Source organism: Triturus cristatus, chromosome 9, assembly GCF_964204655.1.
Source record: "Triturus cristatus chromosome 9, aTriCri1.1, whole genome shotgun sequence".
In the NCBI taxonomy this organism is placed as follows: domain Eukaryota; kingdom Metazoa; phylum Chordata; class Amphibia; order Caudata; family Salamandridae; genus Triturus; species Triturus cristatus.
Genome location: NC_140592.1, coordinates 265,824,492 through 265,848,465, shown reverse-complemented (window position 1 = coordinate 265,848,465; position 23,974 = coordinate 265,824,492). Strand labels below are relative to the sequence as shown.

The 23,974-nt window shown below is 43.1% G+C and overlaps 1 protein-coding gene across 1 annotated transcript in view; it reads left to right on the top strand.

Annotated features, from left to right (window-relative positions):
- Positions 1-475: 475 nt before the first annotated feature.
- NOL8 (nucleolar protein 8) overlaps positions 476-23,974 on the top strand; it is a 361,614-nt gene continuing 338,115 nt past the window's right edge. The window contains exon 1 of the mRNA XM_085624883.1: positions 476-581. The gene's annotated coding sequence lies outside the window, so the exon portion shown is untranslated. The remainder of the gene's footprint in view (positions 582-23,974) is intronic.

The window sequence follows — 23,974 nt, the reverse complement described above, 5'->3', positions numbered from 1 at the left end:
CATGATTAAGAAGCAAAAACGGACGTAAAATGAATTATTAAACAGTACCTCATAACTCCCTACTTCAAAACGAGGGCGTATACACTGTAGAAACAACTGAGACCTCAGGTATGAACCATCATACCTGAGCTCTCTTGAGTAGTTTACCACACGAAGAAAGACGAAGCTAATGGCAAAACATGCGGGCTAGGCAGCAACCCAGAAAGTAGCAGAGGAACATACAGAGTACCTGCGAGTTCTTTGTGCCCCACACAAATATCCAACAACAGGAAAGAAGACATGATATGCAGCCGATCTGGAGATAGCGACGTGCCCGGTCACCTTCAGATTTTCACTTGACTTTATAGAAAAGCAAACAACATGGTTGGCCGTAAACATGCAGAAGTGCTGGAAACCACAGAACACAACGTTGCTCTGGTGCTTCGGTGGTACCTCCAAACCCAAGATGGCAGCACGTACGTGACGCTGAGCCAGATGGCTCATGGTAAATTTGAGCTGCAGGGCGTCCTTCAGCTGTGCTGCATAGAAGAAACAACGTAGTGAAAGTAGATCCTCGATGTACAGCGCGTGTGCTGTGACAGGTGAGATTGCTCACGCATAACTGTAGATCCATTTTACTGAGTGTGTGCACTCCTAACGGCCCAAACTCTTGACCAGGCTCAGACTTAATGATAAAACCACGGACAAAAATTGCCGCAATAAAGACACTGGAAAACCTCTATGGTCGGGTTCTCCATGCATCTCATCAGCCAAAACAAAGCCACAGACCGTAGTATATAACAGGCACTATGCAAATGCTGCATATGTTTAAAACATGTAAGACGGCATGCTTACTTGTATTGAGCAATGTTGCTCTTTTGTGGCCTCATTGACATCCACGTTTTGACACAAAGTCGTACTTGGCAGAAACAAAGTATTTTAGTGGCACATATCGCAGTGTGTAGAAACATCTGGAACCAGTGCACTTGCAAAGACATCTGTAGTAACATTAAAGATGAATTTTGAATATAAAACTCCAGTTTTCAGCAAGCTATAAACACTATGCAGCACTCTTCAGAACAATATGGCTGTATCAGACACATGCTCACACCACTTAACCACTAATGGTGTAAAAGACCATTTGAGCATGTCCAGGCACATGTGGAAGTAGTGAGGCTCACACCACTTCCCTACATGGATCACAGTCAATTTAAGAGTCCAATAGAGTATGGCCAGGCTGGGGCTGTCCGTTGCCAAGGACACCGGTGGGGCTGACTAGCCTGTAGTTCCAAACTTGTTTCCTGAAGTTGCTCTTGGTTTCTGTAGTTTATCCTTGTCCATTTGTAGACAACTTTTTGTTGTGTTGTGCTCACCTTTGCATTTCCCTTAGCTTTGTTCACCCTAGGCTCCCGTCCCTTCCCTCACACTTCCCTGCCCTCATGCTGGCATTGTGATGTAATCAGCTGGCATTCTAGAATGCCAGCTGATTCCCTGACAGTTTGTTGACCGTTACAATCACACTTGAACTGCCCGCAGATATGGACTGCTCCTGTTGTGCTGGTGTGTTGTTTGTTCTCTACAACTGAATAAACTACTGCAACTCTTCAATGTTTCGGATCCTTCTTAACAATTATGGCGACGAGACGAAGATAATAACACACCCACGAACCTATGCAAGAAAAAAAGAATTAAGGGTGATTCTTGCATCTAAAACCTGCCTCAATAAGAAGCAGAGGAAACCTCACCTGACACTTTGCTGTAATTCCAACGTGTAACTGCGAAGATTCAAGTGCCTGCATCGCCAAGAAAAACAAGAAGACGTCTACTATGAGTGGAGCATCTACCGCTTCGTGAGGTACTTTTGCAGCATTGGCCGCTAGGCGCGTGCATGTTTGCAGGAAGAATCTCGCTGCGCCATCCCTGTTTACCCACGTTATGTGAGCAAAGAAATTGGGGCAGTTCATGTGAGGAAAACCACCTCATCTGTGGCGCACTTCTTCAGCACGCATGCTCGCAACACGACATCAGCACGCCATCTTGGGAGGTCACCAACAAGAGGCAGTCAGCATTTCATTCAATTGACGCAATGCACGCTACGTGCATGCATGCAGCCATATTGGAATAGCTAGGAGATGGTGCATTCTCCTCAGTTCTCCTCTACGCCTGCTCGTCTGTGCGCTGTTAACGGAACGAGTGGGCCATTTCCATTCTTGTAACTCTGGTGGAGCAATTTCATCTGAAGTCCTGCAAACAGAGGTACATAAAGTTAAAAAAAGAAAAAGAAGATAAAAATGAAACCTTTATAACTTTTCACCCCTGTACTTTTTATGGCATTGGTCATTTGTCTCATCACATTGCATCAAGGAGCACTTTAGCGAAGTGTCTCAATATGGAACATATAATGCTGCACATCCTCACATGCCTTTAAATATAAGCTCATTCTTGTAGAAGGTTACCCCCTGTGTATTGCCAAACTAGCATTCATTTGAACTGTTGACCTCGAACTTTAACATGGCATCTGGCAATATATACAACTTGTCACCCCCACAATCATTGTTCCATGCGTCGGGTGAACCAACATTGAAATGGGAGGAATGGCATGAGTACTTCACCAACTACATTTCAGCCATTGATGACAAAGAAGAAGAACTTACTCCAGAAAAGAAAAAGAAAATGTTATTACATTGTTTAGGGGCAGGGGGGCTAAAAGTATACAACAAAATCAACAAAAAGGTACACAAAAGTGAACAGGGAGATGTTTTTACCCATGCTCTGGAAGACTTAGACAATTATTACAAACCCACTGTGTGTGTTGCTGTGGATTGCTTCAAATTGTTTCACCACAGACAAGGGAAAGAGGAAAGCATAGTGAATTTTGTGTCTGGACTTAAGAATTTAGCACTAACTTGCCGTTTTGGTAACCTGCATGATGAGTTCATAAGGGACCAGATTGTTATGTGTGCAGCCAATCCAATTATTCAAGACGCATTGTGGGCTAAAGGGGAAAAACCCTTGCAAGATGTACTTGAATTAGTAAAAATAGCCAAAATGACTGGCAGATGTGCAAAGGCTGTACTGTCTGAATGTAAACCTAAACACGAAGAATCTAATATAGTTGTAAAAATAAGCGGAACAAGAATGTAGTACCACGCACAAAGCAAGAATAAGAATAAAGACAGTGTGGAGGTAGAACATAAAAGTGGTGTTAGTGATTGCCCAGAAAGGAAATGTTATCGTTGCTGTAGCAACAAACACTTAGCCAATGACTGGCAATGTCCAGCACATGAACAAAGGTGTACTAAATGTGGCATTATTGGACGTTACCAGAAAGTATGTCAGAGGAAACCGAATGCTAGAGTCAAGATAGTAGAGCAGAACACCAAATGCATGTCAGATTCATCTGATGAATCAGAGTATAACTTATGTGTGCTTAATATGATAGAGGCACTCACCTCTGATGCCAGTGTTAATGAGAAGAGGGACAAGAAGAAACCCATGTGTACTGTTGCCATAGGAGGTGTGCGTATTGCCATTGTTGCCGATTCTGGCTCACCCTGCACCATTATCAACAGAGATGTATGGGCAAAGAAATTAGAACATACACTAGGCCAGGACATGGAATTACCTGATATTACTCTAAAAACATTCCCTGGGGAACCCATAGAATTAGTTGGGTACAGGGAACTAAAATTTGCATTTAAGAACAGAGAAACCACAAGAAAACATTACATATCTGCCACGATACCCTCTGTATTGGGATGGAGAGACCAAGGCAAATTGGGCATAACACTTAACCCCAACAGTTCAGAACCTGTGCTACTGACGCAACCTGATAAGGATTTCTGGTCAGTCATTGCTAGTAAATTCCCCAAGGTGTTCAGTGGTACCATTGGAAAGTTGAAAGGGTTCCAATACAAAATTAAGCTTAAAGCCAACGCCGTGCCAAGCATACATAAAGTCAGACACATCCCCTTCTCCGTAAGAGATGATGTCAAGGCACAACTTGGTGGCCTACTCAATGCTGGTATCATAGAGCCTACAGAATCGTCCAAGTGGGTATCACCCTTGGTCGTAGCCCGTAAGCCCATCGGTAAATTGAGGTTATGCATTGACCTAAGTGACCTCAACAAAAGCATTCTGGTAGACCAATACTCCCTGCCCAAAATTAACGATATGCTGACCCTCACTAAAGACAAGAAGGTATTTTCCACCACTGACCTCACTGCTGCGTACCACCAGGTTTCATTACACCCAGACAGTAGATGTCTCACCACTTTCATTTCACCATTTGGGTGTTATAGATTCAAAAGAGTACCATTCGGGCTGGCTTCAGCAGCAGCTTTATTCCAGAGGCTTATGCATGAAAGTTTCAAGGGTGTTAGTAACTTAGTCATCTTCCAAGGTGATGTCCTAGTAATGGGCAAAAACAAGGGTGACCATGACAAAAAGTTGTTCCAAGTGCTCTATACTTTGCAAGATTGTGGTATGACTGCTGAGTACAAAAAATGCAAATTTGCTGAGAAGAAAGTCACGTATCTTGGGCATGAAATAATGCAGGAAGGAATCAAACCTAAGAGGGAGTTACTGAACGCTTTTCGTGATGCTCCTGTGCCACAAAATAAAGAGGAATTGAGGGCCTTTTTAGGTCTGGTGGAATTTTATTCAATATTTGTGAGGAATTTTTCATCCAAAACATATGACATAAGACAATTATTGAAAGCAAAGAACAAGTTTGAATGGACAGAAGGTTGTGAACAAATGTTCAAATCACTCAAAGAAGATATCTGTGATACTCCTCCATTGCATGGTTTTGACCCTGAACTCAAAAGTGTGGTCACCACTGATGCTAGTGGTAAGGGAATTGGAGCGTTTTTTACGCAAACCAGTCAGGCAGGTGGGGAGGTTACCATTGCTTTTGCTTCGCGCTCACTTACCCCAACTGAGGAAAGGTATTCGGTCATTGAGCGCAAAGCATTAGCGTGCGTATGGGGCCTGGAACACTTCTGCCAGTACATGTGGGGAAAAAGAGTCATTCTACGCAGAGACCACAAACCTCTCACAACAGTACTTACAGCCAAAGGGTTGTATACTGCATCACCCAGACTGGCACGAATGTCTGTAAGATTGTTAGACTTCAATTATGAAGTACAGTACCTGGCAGGAGTAAAGAATGTGGTTGCAGATTTTCTCAGCCGACTACCTCTCCCCGACTGTGGTGAAGTAGAATGCAAGGAAGAAGAATTCTGTGGGACCACCATCAATGAGGAATTTCCCAGCATTCCCAGAGAAACGTGGTTGAGAGCTTATGAACAAGATGAATTACTACAAGAAGTAATCAAACTCATTGTTCATGGTTGGCCCAGCAAGAAAACTGTCAAAAATGAATTGAGAACATACTGGGAACTTAGAAATGAGTTGTCAGTGGAGGGTGGACTAATTTTAAGTCAAGGGAAGGTGATGCCTGCAGACTCTCTCAGTGAAGCATAATGGAAATTTGCCAAAAAGGATACCGTGGCATCAATAAAACCAAAAACAGAATTAAATATTGGTATTGGTGGCCAGGTTGTGACATAGAAATTGAGAGAAAGGTCAGACACTGCATGCAGTGTGAAAACACAGACAATTCTCAAGTAACCCTCAGACCCCTGCTACAACCCTTATTTAGAGGAGACACGTCCTCAGTTCAATCTGTGTGCAGATTCAAATGCAGTTAAATGTACTGAATGGCTAGATGAAGCAATTAAATCCTCAGTGCCTAATAGGAAAACTCCAGGGAACCGGGGCGTGCCTTCGGCCCCCTGGTTCTCGGACGTTTTACGCAAGGAAAAACAAATGTGCCGTAGAACAGAAAGGCTCTGGAGAACTAACTAAGACACAGCAGAAAAAGATTTATATAAAACTGTCCTATAAAAACGAATTAAAAACTGCTAAAAAGGACTACTTTACTCAACAAATCGAGAAAGCTAAATACACCTCTAAAGAGCTGTTCAAGGTAGTTAATATTCTAGCATCGCTACCAAAGACTGACGCAACAAAATGGGACCAAAATCTTTGCGATTCTATTGTGGCTCCAGATTTTCTCAGCCGACTACCTCTCCCCGACTGTGGTGAAGTAGAATGCAAGGAAGAAGAATTTTGTGTGGCCACCATCAATGAGGAATTTCCCAGCATTCCCAGAGAAACGTGGTTGAGAGCTTATGAACAAGATGAATTACTACAAGAAGTAATCAAACTCATTGTTCACGGTTGGCCCAGCAAGAAAACTGTCAAAAATGAATTGAGAACATACTGGGAACTTAGAAATGAGTTGTCAGTGGAGGGTGGACTCATTTTAAGTCAAGGGAAGGTGATGCCTGCAGACTCTCAGTGAAGCATAATGGAAATTTGCCAAAAAGGACACCTTGGCATCAATAAAACCAAAAACAGAATTACATATTGGTATTGGTGGCCAGGTTGTGACATAGAAATTGAGAGAAAGGTCAGACACTGCATGCAGTGTGAAAACACAGACAAGTCTCAAGTAACCCTCAGACCCCCGCTACAACCCTTATTTAGAGGAGATACATCCTCAGTTCAATCTGTGTGCAGATTCAAATGCAGTTAAATAAACTGAATGGCTAAATGAAGCAATTAAAACCTCAGTGCCTACTAGGAAAACTCCAGGGAACCGGGGCGTGCCTTCGGCCCCCTGGTTCTCAGATGTTTTACGCAAGGAAAAACAAATGTGCCGTAAAACAGAAAGGCGCTGGAGAACTAACTAAGACACAACAGATAAAGATTTATATAAAACTGTCCTATAAAAACTAATTAAAAACTGCTAAAAAGGACTACTTTACTCAACAAATCGAGAAAGCTAAATACACCTCTAAAGAGCTGTTCAAGGTAGTTAATAATCTAGCATCGCTACCAAAGACTGATGCAACAAAATGGGACCAAAATCTTTGCGATTCTATTGCATCAGCTTTAAAATCTAAAGATATGAATATTTATAATGCTTTCTTAACTACGTCCGATTATATAGAGGCGCCCATATGTGATGAATCTCAGAGAAATCTTTTATGCCCCTTTTCTCCAATTTCTTCTGAGGTGGTAGCAAATCATATATTAGAAGCTAAATCCGGATCGCGTACTGACCCCTGTCCACCGGCTGTCCTTAAAAAGTGGAAGTGGTTAGCCCTATACTTACACAGATTTTTAATACAATGTTTAACTCAGGAAATTTTCCTTCCATATGGAAAGATTGCTCCATTCTCCCCTTGTTAAAGAAACTCAACTTGGATGCGGCCAATCCATCCAACTACCAACCCATTGCCCATCTACGACTCCCGGCCAAGATTGTTGAAAAAATCATGAATAAGCAACTATCTCAATTCATTCTGGACAATGATCTGCTCGCTCACTCTCAGTATGGATTCCGACGGGAACACAGTACTGAAACTGCACTGATCAATGCCACTGAGGAAATCAGCATATAGACAACAAACTGCACCCACCCTACAGTTTCAGAACTGTATGAGAGAAGTAAATAGATGGATGGGACTGCATTGCCTGAAGCTTAACTCTGAAAAGACTGAGATTATAATCTTCGGTGACTTAAAACCTAGTTGGGATAATCTTTGGTGGCCGGCAGAGATGGGCGAAGCACCCAAACCTGTGCAAAAGGCCAAACATCTAGGAGTGTGGATTGATACCAAGCTAGCACTATCACATCAGACTAATGCTATCGTCACTGCCTCCCACTTTCTGATAAAAAAACTAAAGACAATCATGCCATACATCGCTATGGATTCTAGAAAGTGGTAGTTCCCGCACTGGTCCAGGCTAAACTGGACTATTGCAATGGTCTCTACCTTGGCATGCATAAGCATTTTCTTAAAAAACATCAGACAATTCAAAATATAGCTGCTCGGAGGAAATTCGCTGACTCCACTGGCTTCCTGTGGCTAAGCAAATAGAGTTTAAGGCTCTCTGCTTAGCATTTAAAGCTCTGAACAACAAAGGACCTATTTCTCTTAAAAAGCTATTTGTGTGGGACCAACCGGCCAGACAGTTGCGGTACTCAGGCGCAAGACTGATAAAAGTACCAAGAATACGCATATAATGATATGGGCATACAGGATAACCCCAGGGGAGAATATGTCCGTAAGCCCCTTTGAACTTATGAGAGGCAGGACTCCTATGTCAAAAGATAATGTTGGTTGGCTAAAAACAGCTAGGCAAGCAAAGTGGTCTGCGGACGTGGTGAGGAAGAATGTTCAAGACGCACAGACCAAGTGCAAGAAACGTTTTGACTCTAAGCATAAATGCAAACCTCATTATCTCGAAGTGGGAGACAGAGTGAGAGTGAAAAGGAGCGGATTTGTTGCAAAAGGACAGAATAGACATTCCCAACCCCTGGTGATAAAAGAAATCTTTAGGATTTCAGCTCTTCTTAGTGATGGCAGAGTGTTGCATGCCTCTGCACTCTCTGTATGTGAGAGAGGTGTCAATTGTAGGAGTGAGGAAGGTGTAACTCATGACACTGCCAGTCAAGCGCAAAGCGCCGCACGTGTCACTGCATGTAAGCCAAACAACTTTGATTGGTTGCTTGACGAGTCGTCAAGGTCAGAGGAAGAAGGAAACATGAGCTCTGTACAATCCCAATCCACTCCACACTGGGACGCATCAAATCTATAAGTGCAAACTTAACCAAGCATTAGCAATTCAAGTGATGTACCAGGTATCAGTAGTTCCAACCTGTCGGAAGAAGAATGTGAGCCTGAGGGCAATTCTATGATGGAGGGTGGTAGTACGGGCAGGTTCGGACGCATTGTTGTTAAACCCAGCAAAATTAAAGACTATGAGGGTCATTAGGATGGCGGGAGGACTTTGTCCACCCGCCATTCTCTCGGAGAATGGGACCGCCCGCCATCGGGGCAGGGGTCCCGTTACAGACATTAGAATGCAGGCGGGCGCATCCTGCATACTTGACATTGCGGAGGGCGGTGCTCTCAGCACCGTCCGCCACAATGCCAAGAAGGCATGTCGTGCACTTCCATGCACAACTTGGCAGGCACCGTGCGGTGCCTGCCAGGTTGTGCATGGAACTGCAGGGTGGTACCATAGGTACCACCTATTTGCACCCCCCATCCCCCAGGATCCCTGGGGGCCCGCTACAGGACCCCAATGGCAAAAACCGCCTGCCTTTCCGTGGCGGCATTGCCGCCATGGAAAGGCAGGTCCCCGCCTGCATACTAAAATGGATGGCGGTGTCTACCAGGCACCGCCACCATATAAAATGCTTTTCCGCCCGGTAGGCAATCTGGCGGATTGCCTATCGGCGGAAAACCGGCGGACGGTCTTCCCATCCGCCGGGGTCCCCCCCGCCATGGTAATGTGGCGGGGGAAATTAGCAGCGGGCGGAGGTTTTTGGCGGGAGGATCGCCACCGCCGTACGGGCGGTGGCGATCCGCCAGTTATCCTAATGGACCCCTATTTATGGGATTTATGCAACTACCTGGTTTGCCATTTTTATACATTGAAGTGTATAGTTCTCTTCTCCCTTCGTCGGGAAGGAGATGTGTTGTGTTGTGCTCACCTTTGCCTTTCCCTTAGCTTTATTCACCCATGGCTCCCGTCCCTTTCTTCGTGCTCCCCTGTGTTCGCGCTGGCATTATGATGTAATCAGCTGGCATTCTAGAATGCCAGCTATTTCCCTGACAGTTTGTTGACCGTTACGATCAGACTTGAACTGACAGCAGATACGCACTGCTCCTGTTGTGCTGGTGTGTTGTTTGTTCTCTACAACTGAATAAACTACTGCAACTCTTCAATGTTTCGGATCCTTCTTAACTCTTTTAAATCTTGAATTATGCTTGAGTCCAGGTCCAGACCGTCGCCAAAATATGTTGTATCCTATGACAAGCAGCCAGGTAGAGTTTTGATGGTTTCTTTGTTAGTTCCAAGTAAATATATACATCAGTCTTTATTCCAGTTGCCAGCCCTTACTCCAGCCCCACCAGGAGCAGCCTCCCTGTTGCTCAGCCCATCTCCAACCCAAGCATTCCATTCATCACAGTCACACCAACATTCCAATACCATCTCTCACTCTGGCTGAGCAGCTAGGAGAGAGCTAGGCTGGGTAGCATACAATAACACTATGAGGATATAACAGATAGTTTAGGAAGAAAGTTATTTTTCACATGGACATTAAGGCTATCTGCAAGGGAGGCCCATACGCCTTAAAATGCTTTCACCCAAATGTAAAGGTTATGGGTTTTATTAGTGAGGTGGCTATCAATAGGAGGAAGGTCCCCTGCACTGAGGTATACTGCCACCATATGACTGCAGTTGAGTGCAGTAAGAGCTATGATGAGTATGGTGATCAAGATCTGGCACAATAAATCAAGAAGATCTTTGGAGAAGACCACTGTGTGGATTTATTATGAACATTAACATATGAGTTTTGCTCGGGACATTGATTTTGTTTTGTATGTCATAATGTGTGTAGAATTTGTCTGCACTCATCTAACAACGGTGGGTGGTCGTTGTTCAATGCCCTTGTGAGCACTCTCATACATGAAATAATTGTGCTAAATACATCTGGTTACATCAAATTGCGCAACCAATACCCCACCACCTGTCACCTTTCTAGAATGCCATACTCTTTCAGTCATCCATAATGTAGTTGAGGGCCAGGTCTTTGTGGATGATGGGCAAAGTTAGCATGGCCTGGGAATAAGGAGCAAGTAAGAGAATGGCATGCATCAACCTCACAAGAACTTACTGACAGTGGTGGCTCCTATGCTAAGGCGGAGGAGTGTCACCCCACTGTTTGTTGAGCAGTGCAAAAGAAAAATAAAATAATAATAACAAGAAGTTATCATTTTCTTTTTCTTTGCAGGACTCCAGCCAGGTTGGGCCGCCCACCAACCCCGTACAGGGGCAGCTGCAACTGCTTACTAATACATTTGGTCCACTGGGTACCCTTAGCAGGGTATAAAGAAAACCAAGCATTGGCATTTTCTAGCTAGCAATGGGCCATTATGTTGACAAGGTCTCGGACCTGCCTGGTGTGTGAATTCAGGAGTAAGACTGGCTGCCAGAGTCACCAACACCCCTTTATCCAGTGGGTATGGCACATTTTTTAGAGGTTCGGAATCAGCAGTGTTGTTCCCTTTGACAGACTCATCTGCAGGAAACAAGTATCATCCTCTGTGCTGGATTATGCCACCAGGTTCTCCTTAGCCTTTATCAAGTGTCAAATTTCCCCAGACAATGATCTCTAACAGAAAGACGATTTTTTTTACTCTTACATGCTGGCTATTTGGGGTGAAATGTGTGACCTACCACTTTTCCATAGCAAAATACTCCCAAACCAGTGTTTTTTTTGTAAGATTCATCAAACCCCTAAAGTGCAAAGAGCTGTGGGATTTAGCACCTCCAAATTCTTTTTCGGGCATCCCCTCCAAGTCCCCTGATATAGGTCGTAGTGTGCGCTGAGGAAATGGATGGCTCACAGCATAGAGACGCAAATAAAACCTTCAGGCAGGCTAAGGACTGATGACCAGTAAACTATGGCAGATAGCCACAACAACGGTCAGGATGTTTAGATCCTGAAACTGATTTGTCCTTGAGCATGGAAGGACAAGTTGTGTGGCTTATACACAGTTGTGAAGAAGCTTTCTGATGTCAGCTCCTTGGTTAACAAAGGGCAACATGGGAACTCTAACAAGTATACAGCAGGGTATGTTCATGGTATAGACGCTAGAATAGCTCTCCTGTGAATATAAAAACATATGAAAAGTCAGAGCCCAATCAGGTGAACATTATGTGCAAATTGGGCAAGATGCTAGACCTGACTTCAATAAAGTCCTCCAATAGCCTGTAGGTCAGTCAATTCAAACTGGAGCCCAAGCAAGGGTTGATAGACCTGTGCTTCTATGTGGACTAGTGTGAGAAATTGGTTGTTGGTTGAGGGGGGTGTGAGCCCTCTCAAGCAACAGCCACAATCCATGTCAGGGTTAACCACAAAAGTCACTAAATTAACCTGTGCTTAACTCTCTGGTAGCCTGGCACAAAAGCAGTCAAGCTTAACTTATATCCCGCCGCCCCACCACCCCGTACAGAGGCAGCAGCCACAGCTTACTGATACATTTGGCCAATTTGGCTGCTTTAAAGCAATGTGTAAAGTATTTATATAACACTCAAACAACAATAAAGTGAAAACACAATACAGGAAAAATACCACACTAATTTATAAAAATACAGTAAAATGCAATCAATTATTTGAGACCAAAATGGCCAGTAGAACCGGTGTTACGAATTTTTAGATTTTTTTAGTGCAATCCAGTGGTTAAAAGATCAAAGTGCCAACTGCGGACATCTAGTTGCGCTGGACCAGGGCTGTGATGGAGCATGGTTCGGAGACAAGAAGTGGATTGGGCACAGTCTCAGCTGACCTTCACACTTATAACAAATTTCTGAGAAAAATGCCTGAGAAGGTAAAGGTCAGAGGGACAAGGCAGCTGGCGGTGTCTGAGGTGGAGGCATCATTGTCTAGGAGCTGCTGGACGAAGTCCCAGTGAAGATTTCTAATTTCAGACTTAGATACTGATTACGAGTTTGGCAGAAACCCGCGGTGACGTGGCGGAAAACCACCGCACTAGTGGTCTGACAGCCGCATTACGAGTGCAGCAGTCCCACCCCCACAGTACTTCTGCAAATGCTGGGGATCCGTGATCCCTCAGCTGAGGCACAGCAGTCTGGCCCAGCAATATGCTGGTAGTGTAACTGTAGCACCGTCTAGCATATTATGAGTTTCATCACAGCCCCAGTTTTCATAGCGGTGAGCCTGCCATGAAAACTGTGGCAGTGAGAAAACTAAGGGGAACCTACAGGGCCCCCTGTTGCCTCAGGATCTGGGGACACATGCAGGGGGGCACATGTTGTGCCCCCATATGTGCATGCACCCCAGTTCCAACAAGGCATGGATTGCAAAGTCCATGCAGTGCAGGAAATTGTTTGGTGCTCCTTTGGTGTTGCAGAGCCTTTGTACTGCACCACTGTGACGCCCGCCAGACTACGAAATGACTTGTAATCTGGCAGGCGGGTGGCAGGCGACTTTGGCGGTGTGGGAGTGGGACGCTGGCTTGGCAGCCTGCTCCCACACCGCCAAAGTTGAAAATCTCCAGCGAGACGAGGCTTCAGACTGTATCCCACGAGGGTTACAAGATGCTGGACACCCTTCCAGAGAGGAATTGCTTATCAGGATTTGTTGCTTGCAAAGAAGAATGTGTCTGAAGTAACTGCAAAGTCAGAATGATGGGTGATGCATCTCGGGTGGATAGGCGAGCAAGTAGGGCCTGGTTTCCTCTCGGTTCTCAAAGCACTTTTGTGTCAGGAACTTTTTAAGTCTCAAGTTTTTCACTTTGGCTGGTTGGGCACCTTTAGGTAGAATGACAATACCCCTGGATTCTATTTCATTCACCTGGTAGTTCTGTTAGCTACCACATACTTACTACAGAATTCATCCAGGAGTAATGGGGTACTACCTCCACCATTCTTACAATGTCCGGGAAGACCAGATGTAACCTGGAGACAATGACTGCGCATCTTTGAAAACTATTTTGTTGGGTATGATGCTGAAAGTAATATTGCTCTCCTATTTAACTATTTAGAGATTGCAGGTCAAAGAGTTTTCAATAACTTACCTACAATGCCTGCAACCACCGGTGAAAATGTTCATTGGAATGCTTATGAGGAGGCAAAAGAGAGGTTTACTCAAGCAGTATTCTCAGCAAACAAGTATACTGCTTGAAAGACAACTTTTTCAAGCGCAAGCAGTGCAGTGATGAGACCGAGGAAGAATTAATTGCCACCATGTATGTTGTAGCATCAACCTGTGAATTTGAAAATTGTGTTGACATCTATATTAGAGACCAGTTTGTTTGTAATTGTTTTTTAAGAAAACGCAGGAAAGATTGTTAACATGCAGAAATCCAACATTGTCTGAGGTCATTGATGTGGCCAAAAGTAATATCATTTATTTCCAAGCATTATCTGCAAATGAGGGCTTGTCACCAGTTGTATGTGTTATGGATGGGAGTGCTGTATGTATGACTAATGCAAAATTTTTAACCCCTTGAGTGCCCCGCCCTTTCCACGCCCTGTGCCGGGCGTTTCATTAGCGGGCGGGGCTCATGACGAGATAGTCTCGTCATGGGCACAGAGCAACCGCGGCCCATGACGAGACCATCTCGTCATGGGCACTCAAGGGGTTAAAAATGGGACACGTTATGTTTCTGTTGTGGTTCTCAAAACTGCATACTTTTTGTATTAGATAGTATCCTATGAAGCCTGTACGCTGGACCTTAAAGCGCTCCTAATCCCCCTCTATGTTTAGCTTAAGGTTCCTTAACCAAAATATAATAGTTGACTGCCTATACACATACAAGAAATTTTAGCCAACATTAGCAAGGCAAAGTATTTTTTTGCTATTGACCTAAACTCTGCTTATCACCATATTGCCCTGAGTGAACAATACCAAGACTTAACACCTTTTGTGACGCCGCATGGTGCGTAGAAATACTTACGGCTCTCTTTTGGTCTGGCATCAGCCACCAGCGTTTACCAAAAGATAATGGAAACACTATTTGGGAATTATATTGTGCTTCTACATTTCAAATGAAAACCTAGTTTTCACTAAAGAAAAAGTAGAACATGTCATGGTTCTGGAGAAAGTATTGGGAATACTTAAGGAAAGAGGTATGACAGTCAGACCAGAAAAAATTAAATTTATTGGTGTAAGAAGTAGAATATCTACAACATACGCTTACTGCTGAGGGCATTAAATCTAAGTTTGGCAACCTTGATGCCATTCAAAAAGCTCCACTTCCCTATGACAAAGGATCTTTGTGTTCTTTCTTAAGGTTATGTGAGTATTATGCTTGCTTCATCTCACGTTATGCCTTGCTTGTTCAACCTATGAGAAATTTACTTTGTAAGGGTATGAAGTTCGTATGGACAAATGAAATAAATGAAGCATTTGAGAATATTAAAAAAATAGTGATTAATTTCATTACAAGATCAGAGGATACCATTATGCAACAACTTTTATTTACTGCCCAAACATGCAGCCCTTTAAAGAATACTGAGTACATCACAGAGTAAAAGAATGTTCATCTAGGCACTATAAATATCCTGTGCACTGCATCATCCTCCTCTTTTATTAGCTGCCCATCGCAAGATAAATATATCAGTTTCACTTCTACCTTTTTTAGAAAAGTGGTACAGTGAATTTTAATTACTGAATGATTATCTAAAGCAATATGCTTTTCTAGTTATAAGTCGCTTTGCCTATAGTTATTGTCTCTTTTACACTAAACGTTATCGTTTTCTATAACAGTTTATGTTATCTTGTACTTAATATGCCTTGATTTTGTAGCGTATAGCATAACCACGCCCTCCCAATTTACAAAAGGGCCAGGTAAGTTGTAGCATTATTTAGGAAATGCCCCATTTTTTATATTAATTGATATTCAAAAATGCCCCATTTATCTCAGATTTCAACCCGATTTAGCCTTGTGTTAGTTATCGTGAGCGCAAACCATTTAGGTGATGCGCGTACTCAGAAGTGCTGAGTCGCGCTATATTTTTCAAAAATAAACATTGCTGGTAGCCTCCCAGGCCGACTGCAATTCAAATAAAACTCACCACGTAGCCTGGCAAGCGGACCTTGACTACTGGAGCCATTCAGCCCTCAGGTGACGTGTCACGGAGTGTCTCTTGCTGGGAGGGCATGTGTCCTTCCTCTATCTTGACACTCCATGACGCGTTACCATGACTACAGGTTGGCGCTCGAGCTGAAAGGGACTAAATAGGAAGGAGATTTCATCGGTGCTTAGCGCTTCTAATTTTTCTCATTTCCCTACAATATTTTTAACACTCTAACTCCCTCTGGTGGCTAATTTTGTTTTCACTTGAACAAGATTAGTTACCTAAACTACACTTGATTAAAGAAACACAAGAAAGTGATTGTCCCTAACTGTGACTAATCTGAACAGACGCCCAGACTACCTAACTTGGGCCTTATTGTCATATTTTATCTACTCTATGGATTCAGAACCAAATAATCCCCAATCACAGACCTTATGGAGGATAATATCAGGAGGTTCCTAGAGGAGGAACTCAGGTCCTCAGTCAAAGAGGCGGTGGATGACGCATTAGCTAAGAAGAAGAGGGAAAGTCCCACTTAGGAGAACTTTTTCTCTCTCTCAGATGGAGGCTTCCCCTCTACCTCAGAACCCCAAAATCAGAATCACTTAGAGGAGGCCTCTAACCATGCCTTTAACCCAACTGAGAATGGTGCTCCTTGCAGCACAATAGAGAAAGGGCACCCTACAGGGGCACAAAGAAGAGTTGTCCACAGCAGCATGAAAGAACGAAGTGACCCTCGTGGCACAAGGGAAAGGAACGATGTCCATAACTCCTCTGCGGAGTACCTTGACTATGATGATGAATTGCTAATGGACTAGTTTATATTCGATCCAGAGGATACTCTTGATACTATGGAAATGCTAGATCGTGATCTAGAATAAGCTTCAACATCCTCAGGCATTAAGGATCCCTTTGGGGGGGGAGATGTTTAACCCCACTAGCATTAGGCACACTCGTAGTGCTGGATGGTGGCCTATGGACCATGTAGCTAAATATCTAAGTCAATGGGTCAGAAAAGGCCTCTTGAGGAACGAATGCCTCAGGCCCTCAACTGCGGACAAAGTCTGTAATACGCCTAACCTGGACCCTGAATTAATTATGTTCCTATTTAAATTTGGGAAAGACCCCAGAAAGGGCATTGAGAAGTGTCTAAAACAATGCCAGGACAAACTCCTGAACATACTCGGCCCGCTTATCCGCATTTTAGATATGGCTGAGGAAGCAAGGAGTAATAATACTCCCATGCATATCGACCTCCTGAGTGGCTGGTCACAGCGCACTATATGCCATTTAGGCAATGCCAATGCTAATCTAATTACAGAAAGACGCAAAGCTGTCTTACTAAGGATGAACCCCAAATTGGCTGATTTGTCCTCTAAGGAGGATATGGGCGACGCCAAAGGGCTGCTTCTTTGGTGACGACTTTGTCAAATCACTACCTTCACAGCCTTTAGTAGGGCTCAGATCAATGTGCCTAGAGTTTTCAGCTCATGCCCACTATTTGGACGGGCTGACAGGAGAGGACTGGCTGTCAGCTGCGGATCATATAGGTCCCACTTGTATCCACAGGACCAGCGAGGTCCCTCCAACTACAACAGAGGTTATCGCCAGAGCTCCAATTTCTCCCCACAAAGAGGAAGAGGCTCAAGATTCCGTGGCGGAAGATCAAGACCTTCTAACCAAGGACATCAAGGTGAGCAAGACTACCTTACACAAATCAATAAAAGTAGGAGGGAGACTAAGGTTTTTTACCCACAACTGGGAGAAAATCTCACACGATCCCTGGGTTTTGGAAACAGTATCAGATTTCAATATAGATTTCTGGGTTGTACCAGTCCAACACAAAATTCCCAGAGAAATGAGTGTAGATGGAGAACAGATGAGATTGATAGACTCAGAAGTGTCTCAAATGTTAGAAAAAGGGACCTTAAAGAACGTTTCAGATCAAAAAGCATTAGAAAAGGGTTTCATAAGCTCAATCTTTTTAGTGGAAAAGAATGCCAAAGGTTGGCACCCAGTAATAAACCTCAAAGATTTAAACACCTTTTTAAACTACAGACATTTCAAGATGGAAGGAAACCATCTCCTGAGGGACATCTTACAAACCCAAGACTGGCTGGTAAAGTTGGATCTCAAAGATGCCTACTTTACAATACCCAAGGACAAGGACTGTCAGAAGTATGTCCGCTTCCTGTGGAAAGGGACTCTTTAAATGTAAATGTAAATGTTGTAGACTTGTAAAGCGCACAGCTACCCCAGCAACGGGGTGTCCCGGCGCTGTAGACCGCTGGGGAACCCATCCTGGCTATCCCTGTGAGATGGTCCCTTTCTGGGTATCTCCAAGGTGAAACCAGGCATCCCTGGCGTCTGTGGGGGGCCGTTGTAGAGATGAGGCAAGCTTAATGCCCAGAGTTGCCGAGTGTGTTCCTGGTTAGAGTAGGTACCGAGGCGAGAATTATCGAGTCCATTTTGACCCTGGTCTGTCTACCCTTTGGTCTGACTGCAGCACCAATGTGCTTTACCAAGGTGCTTCGACCTGTGGTAAGCTTTCTGAGGTAAAAAGGGGAGTTTGACTCATCATATATCTGGACGACATTCTCATTATGTCCCAGAGCAAATCAGGAGTACTGACTCACTTATCATGGAAAATAAATATGTTAGAAAATCTGGGCTTTATTATAAACGCAGAGAAATCTGTCACGACCCCTTCTCAGGAACTGGAATTCCTTAGCTTTCAGGTAAATACCGTTCTGTCACAACTAGTTCACGCAAGAAATAGAGAATCGTTGGGGTCCAGTCCAAGTAGATCTTTTCACCAACAGACTAACTTATCAGGTCCAGACTTACTTCAGTTGGAGCCCAGACCCCAATGCCTCAGCGGTAGATGCATTCCTTCAAGACTGGGGGAAGATGAAAGCTTACGCCTTTCCCCCCTTCTGCATGATCCAGAGAGTCCTATGGAAGGTGAGGCTAGAATCCAGCAACATAATTCTAATAAACCCCTTTTGGAAATCTCAAATTCCCGGTGTGATGGAACTTTCAATAGACATCCCATGCCTCACCCCAGCATCCTTGGGTCTTCTTCTGGCTCCAGACGGGGCAGAACATCCTTTAATACTAGAAGGGAAAATTAACCTTCTTTCCTGGAGGTTCTCACGGGTTCGGAAAGATATCCAGACCTTTTAGGAGAGGCTAAAAGCTTACTGGAGGAATCTTGGGCACCAAAAACTAGGAAAAGGTACATGGGTGTCTGGAAGAAATGGTGTAGTTGGTGCTTGGAAAGGAATTTGGATCCTGTGGAAGCCCCTATAAAACAAATAGCCAACTATTTAGCACATCTTTTCGATTCAGGTCTATCCTACAGACCTATCAATTGCTATAGATCTGCAATCTCCTCCGGTCATGCCCTAATGAATCATTTAGCTATTGGAAGTAATACTTTAATCAAAAGAGTTATGAAGGTAATCAGACTTAAAAGACCCCCTAAATTACGCTATAAATCACTATGGGATGTTAATCTGATTTTTGAACTTTTTTGTAATTGGCAAGACAATACCCTGCTTTCACTTAAACAAATTTCCATGAAACTTGCTAATCTCCTTTAGGAGGGTGTCCGACATCAATGCCCTTGAAATTTCTAGTAGGTTCTATTCAGCAGAAGGTGTACATTTTTCCATATAGAAGAGAACTAAAACTATGTCAGAATCTATATTCTACCCTTTCTTCCACGATTGTGAAAAAGTGAGTGTGGTTAATTGTATGAAAGAATACGACAATGAAATAGCAAATCTTAGAGCTGATGGCCTTGATCATTTACTCCTATTATATGTAAACCCCCACAAACCAGTCCCCAAGGCTACCTTAGCTAGATGGATTTGCACGATTATGAATGAAGCAGGTATAGATCTATCTAGATTCAGTGCTCATTCTTCAAGAGGAGCCATGGCTAGTAAGGTTTTTTGGGCAGGGATCCCTTCCCGAAATTCTTAAAGCAGCTGACTGGTCTAATGCAAGCACCTTTGCTAAATGTTATCTAAGGCCAGTAGAGCATGTTAGCAACCTAGCCTTAAGTGGCTTTAAACATGCATAATGGTAGCCTCCGGTCTTGTAATGAAATGGCGATTCTCCAATTACTATGCAGAGAGAATCTTGATTTCATTAAAGACAACAGAGTTAACATTATCCCACCCTCCTCTGCCGAGGACTTTGGGTTATGGGATCTCTTATTGTGTATTAACTGTTGTTATTTGCTATGCTTAAAAGTTTATGTCAGTATTATTTCTCTGCCTCTGTCTTCTTCCCTCCTACTAGAATTTTCTTACTGTGAGAATGTCTTTCTTATTTGTTATAGATTCAAATGCGTAAAACCTTACAGTCACCAAAGAAGAAGTGATATACCACTTGGGATCACGCAGCTAATAGAGGAGGATGATGCAGTGCACAGAATATTTATAGTGCCTAGCTGAACATTCTTTTACTTTGTGATCTACTCAGTATTCTTTAGAGGGCTGCATGTTAGGGCAGCAAATAAAAGTTATTGTATAATGTTAGCCTCCATTGTCTTTAATGAAATCAAGATTCTCTCTGCATAGTAATTGGAGAATCGTCATTCTCCTACACTCAAACCTTACAAACGTATTAGTAAATGTTTTATTACATTGGATGCCAGTTTGATGGGCCATGGTTCAATATTTGGCCAATTTGTTGGAGGCAGAGAAGTAACCATAGCATTTGCCTCCAGGAAACTCAATGAAGTAGAAACAAAGTATAGCACAATCAAACGTGAAGCCTTGGCCTGTGTTTGGGCTGTGCAAAAATGCAATGCTTACATTTTGGGCAAACCAGTTGAAGTATTTACAGACCATAAATCACTGGTATATTTATTATTAGGTAACTGTGTAGAAAAAGCTTCTACAAGAATAGTTTGCCTTCTGTCTAAATATGATGTGACCTTAAAATACATTCAAGGAGGGAGGAATTTTCGAGCAGACTGTCTGTCTTGGTTACCTTTCCCAGAATCAGCCCAGAATAAAAGAGATCAGGATGATTGTGTTGTTGACACTGTTGATGCTGTGCAAGGTACTAACGCACAGATCTTGGAAACTGACTGGGAGGTAGCCATGGGTTAAGACTCTATCTTGAGGAAAGTCATGTCGTATGTTCGAGAAGAAAGGCCACAATCTAAACAACTTTCTAGTGAATTGCAAAGTTTTGCACAGGTATCATCGTAACTATCTGGCAAAAATGATTTATGCTTAAGAAGTGGTTTGTCTGTACCTCCTCTTGGTCTCAGAGAAAAGATCATTAGAGTTGCCCACGAAGGACATTAGGGAGTTTCCGCCATCTGCAAGATGCTGAGACAATTCTATTGGTGGCCTAAAATGGATAATCAGGTCAGATGCTTGATTGATGTTTGTACACTATGCATTATATCAGACAAACATTGGAAAACTAATAAAAAACCTGTGTCTAAAATGTCTTTGCCTGAAGGCCCTTGAAACAAGTTGGCTTTAGATTTAAATGCAACACACCCTGCCCTATGGGCTGGATAGGGCCTACCTTAGGGGTGACATATGTAATAAAAATGGTGCTTTAGGCTTTGTAAAAAATGTAGAATTGATAGTAGAAAATTGCACACAGGCGGCAATGACAGGCCTGATCATGTTTCCAAGGGCTACTTAAGTGGGTGACACAGTAAGTGCTGCAGGCCCACTAGCAACATTTAATTTAAATGGTCCTGGGTATATAGTATACCACTTTACTTGCGACTTATAAGCAAATCAGTGCTATTCAGGTGTAAGTCAATTTTACCATGTTTTAAGGAGTTAGCATAAGCAGTTTAGCACTGGTTAGCAGAGGTAATGTGCACAGAGTCCTAAGGCCAACAAAAACAAATTAAAAAAAACAGAAGGGAAGAAGACAAACTGGGGAAGACCACCCTAAGGCTGACATGTCTTATAATTAGCAGTGTATCTACACTGTTACCAAGACCAAGGACCATTCCATACCCTGAGATGATGGATAGGTTGGGTACAGCAAAATACATTAATACCTCTTGATCTGACAAGTGGCTACTGGTAGATTTCCTTGACAGCCTGTGCTACATCAAATACAGCTTTCTTGATCCCAGATATGTGTGGTCTACATGGATTGCATTGCTGTGTTTAGCAATTCCTAGGAGGTCCACAGAAAGGAAGTGGAAAAGGTGTTTGTTAAGTTGGATGGAGCCGAACTGACCATCATGGGAAATAAGCACCTGGGTGAACAGTCATCTGTTATCTATCTTGGGCATCAGGTTGATCGTAGGAAGACTAAATCCCTAGAAACAAAGGTCCAGGCATTACTGGACTATGAGAGTCTCACTACACAGAATTACCTGAGAGATTTCTTGGGTCTCATAGGGTACAAATAGAACTTTTCAGGGATATATGGGACCAAAAACTAATCAGTCACAAAGTTCATCAGACTGGAGTGTTTCAGAAGGCTTCTAATGATTTCAAGACAGAACCGTTGCAATGTACCCATAATAAAGGGGCCTAGCCACAGTGGTAACCTCTTTGTTGTTCACATGAATGCTTCCAACAAGGGAGTTAGTGTAGTTCTAGGCCTGATTAGTGGGAAAAATAAGAAGCATTATATGTTGCAGACTACTCCATAATGAGCCAAACTGGCCTAATATTAAAAAGAACGGTTTGCAAATATTTGGGCCCTTCGAAGATTCAAGCCTTACTTACTTGGGATGGGGTATTTTGCTCAGATGGATCACTAACTCCTTGAATAACATATGACAAAGAAGGGATGAGAATCCAAAGCTGCTTTACGGGTCCAATTTTTGTCAAAACGGGGGTTCTACAGTAATGAGTAAGGCAGAGTTATTTCATGGGAATGTGGATGATCTTTCTTATTGGTGAATCCAATCAAATGATTGAGCAACCCCAGTGGAGGAGTATTACCTGATCAATCTGATCTGAAAGGGCCAACTGACCTCTTCATACCTCTGGAAAGCCTGCTTCCCTGACCTATGCCTATTTCCTGTGCAGTTTCTGTGTGTTCTTTTATGTTCTCCCAGCGAGCCCACCTGTCACGCATGTAGGGATGGGCTTCTTGTTAAATGGACTGATAACTGTTCTACTCATCTTTCTTAACTAGTACTTTCAGTTCAATATATACAAGATGTGTGGCAGTAGGGTATGTCTGTAATGTGAATATCATAATTTAAGTGTACTGGTTGTGTGTTTGTTGTCAAGGGTGCACATTTAATTCATTTTGCATTCCATGTAACAAAACTTAAAATGGTGGAGACCTGTGTGCCAAACTGTCCAGGTCACTGCTGACTTAAAAGATCACCAATTACGTTTTCCTTCCCCCTCTTGGATTGGGCTGTAGAGGATCACAGTGTCCCTGTGTGTAGGGGTTTAAGTTCTTGTGGGCCATATGTATGAAGCTATTTAGCATTTCTTAAGGCACCGAATCGCTATTTCTGGATGCTAAGAAATGCTAAATAGCCTTTTAGCATATACAATGGTGGAAACGTGGTAGCAAAATGCGATATCTACCAAGAAGAAATCACATGTTGCTATTCCCAAACTAGGAAATTGCAAATAGGAATTTCCTAATTGCAATTTTCTAAGCACATGTACAAAGCATTTCCTAAATGCAAAATGGGCATTTAGGAAATGCTATTACCATTGATTCCAAGTTGATGGTAACCATGTGCAAAATAGGGATTGGCATTCAAAACTGCTGTTTTAGTAGTGCCGTAGAGCACACACTCGCTTCTACAGCATTTGAACGCTTTACGTGTGCACCACTTTTTTGGGGAGTGATTCAAGGGGAGGGGGGGGGGGGCTTAGGCCCATAAGAACAAATATTTTTGCATATCCTAAATAGCGTATGCGACTCTGTAGGAATCGCTATTAGGATATCACTATTTTTGTACATTTCATTTTGCATTTCTAAAATAGCAATTTCTTAGGATTTGCTATTTAGGAAATGAAAACTGGAAGTTTCGTGCATATTGCCCTTTGTTCCTTGGAAACTTGCCATTAGACTTCTGCCAGAAGAGACTGTGTTTTTTGCAAAGATTTTTTATTGACATATATCAATACAAAGGACACCATGCGCTTTTTAAAAATCATTGTGCAAAGTTCTTCTATGACTCTTCCTGGCTGATCAGTGTCCAATATACATCTTTATCGAAGCTAGTAAACACATGCTCATGAAGGGCACTAATAAGAGCTGACCACGCAGTGGCCATGTGACTGGAGGAGCCACAGGGTTTTTGGAAATTGCAATAGAG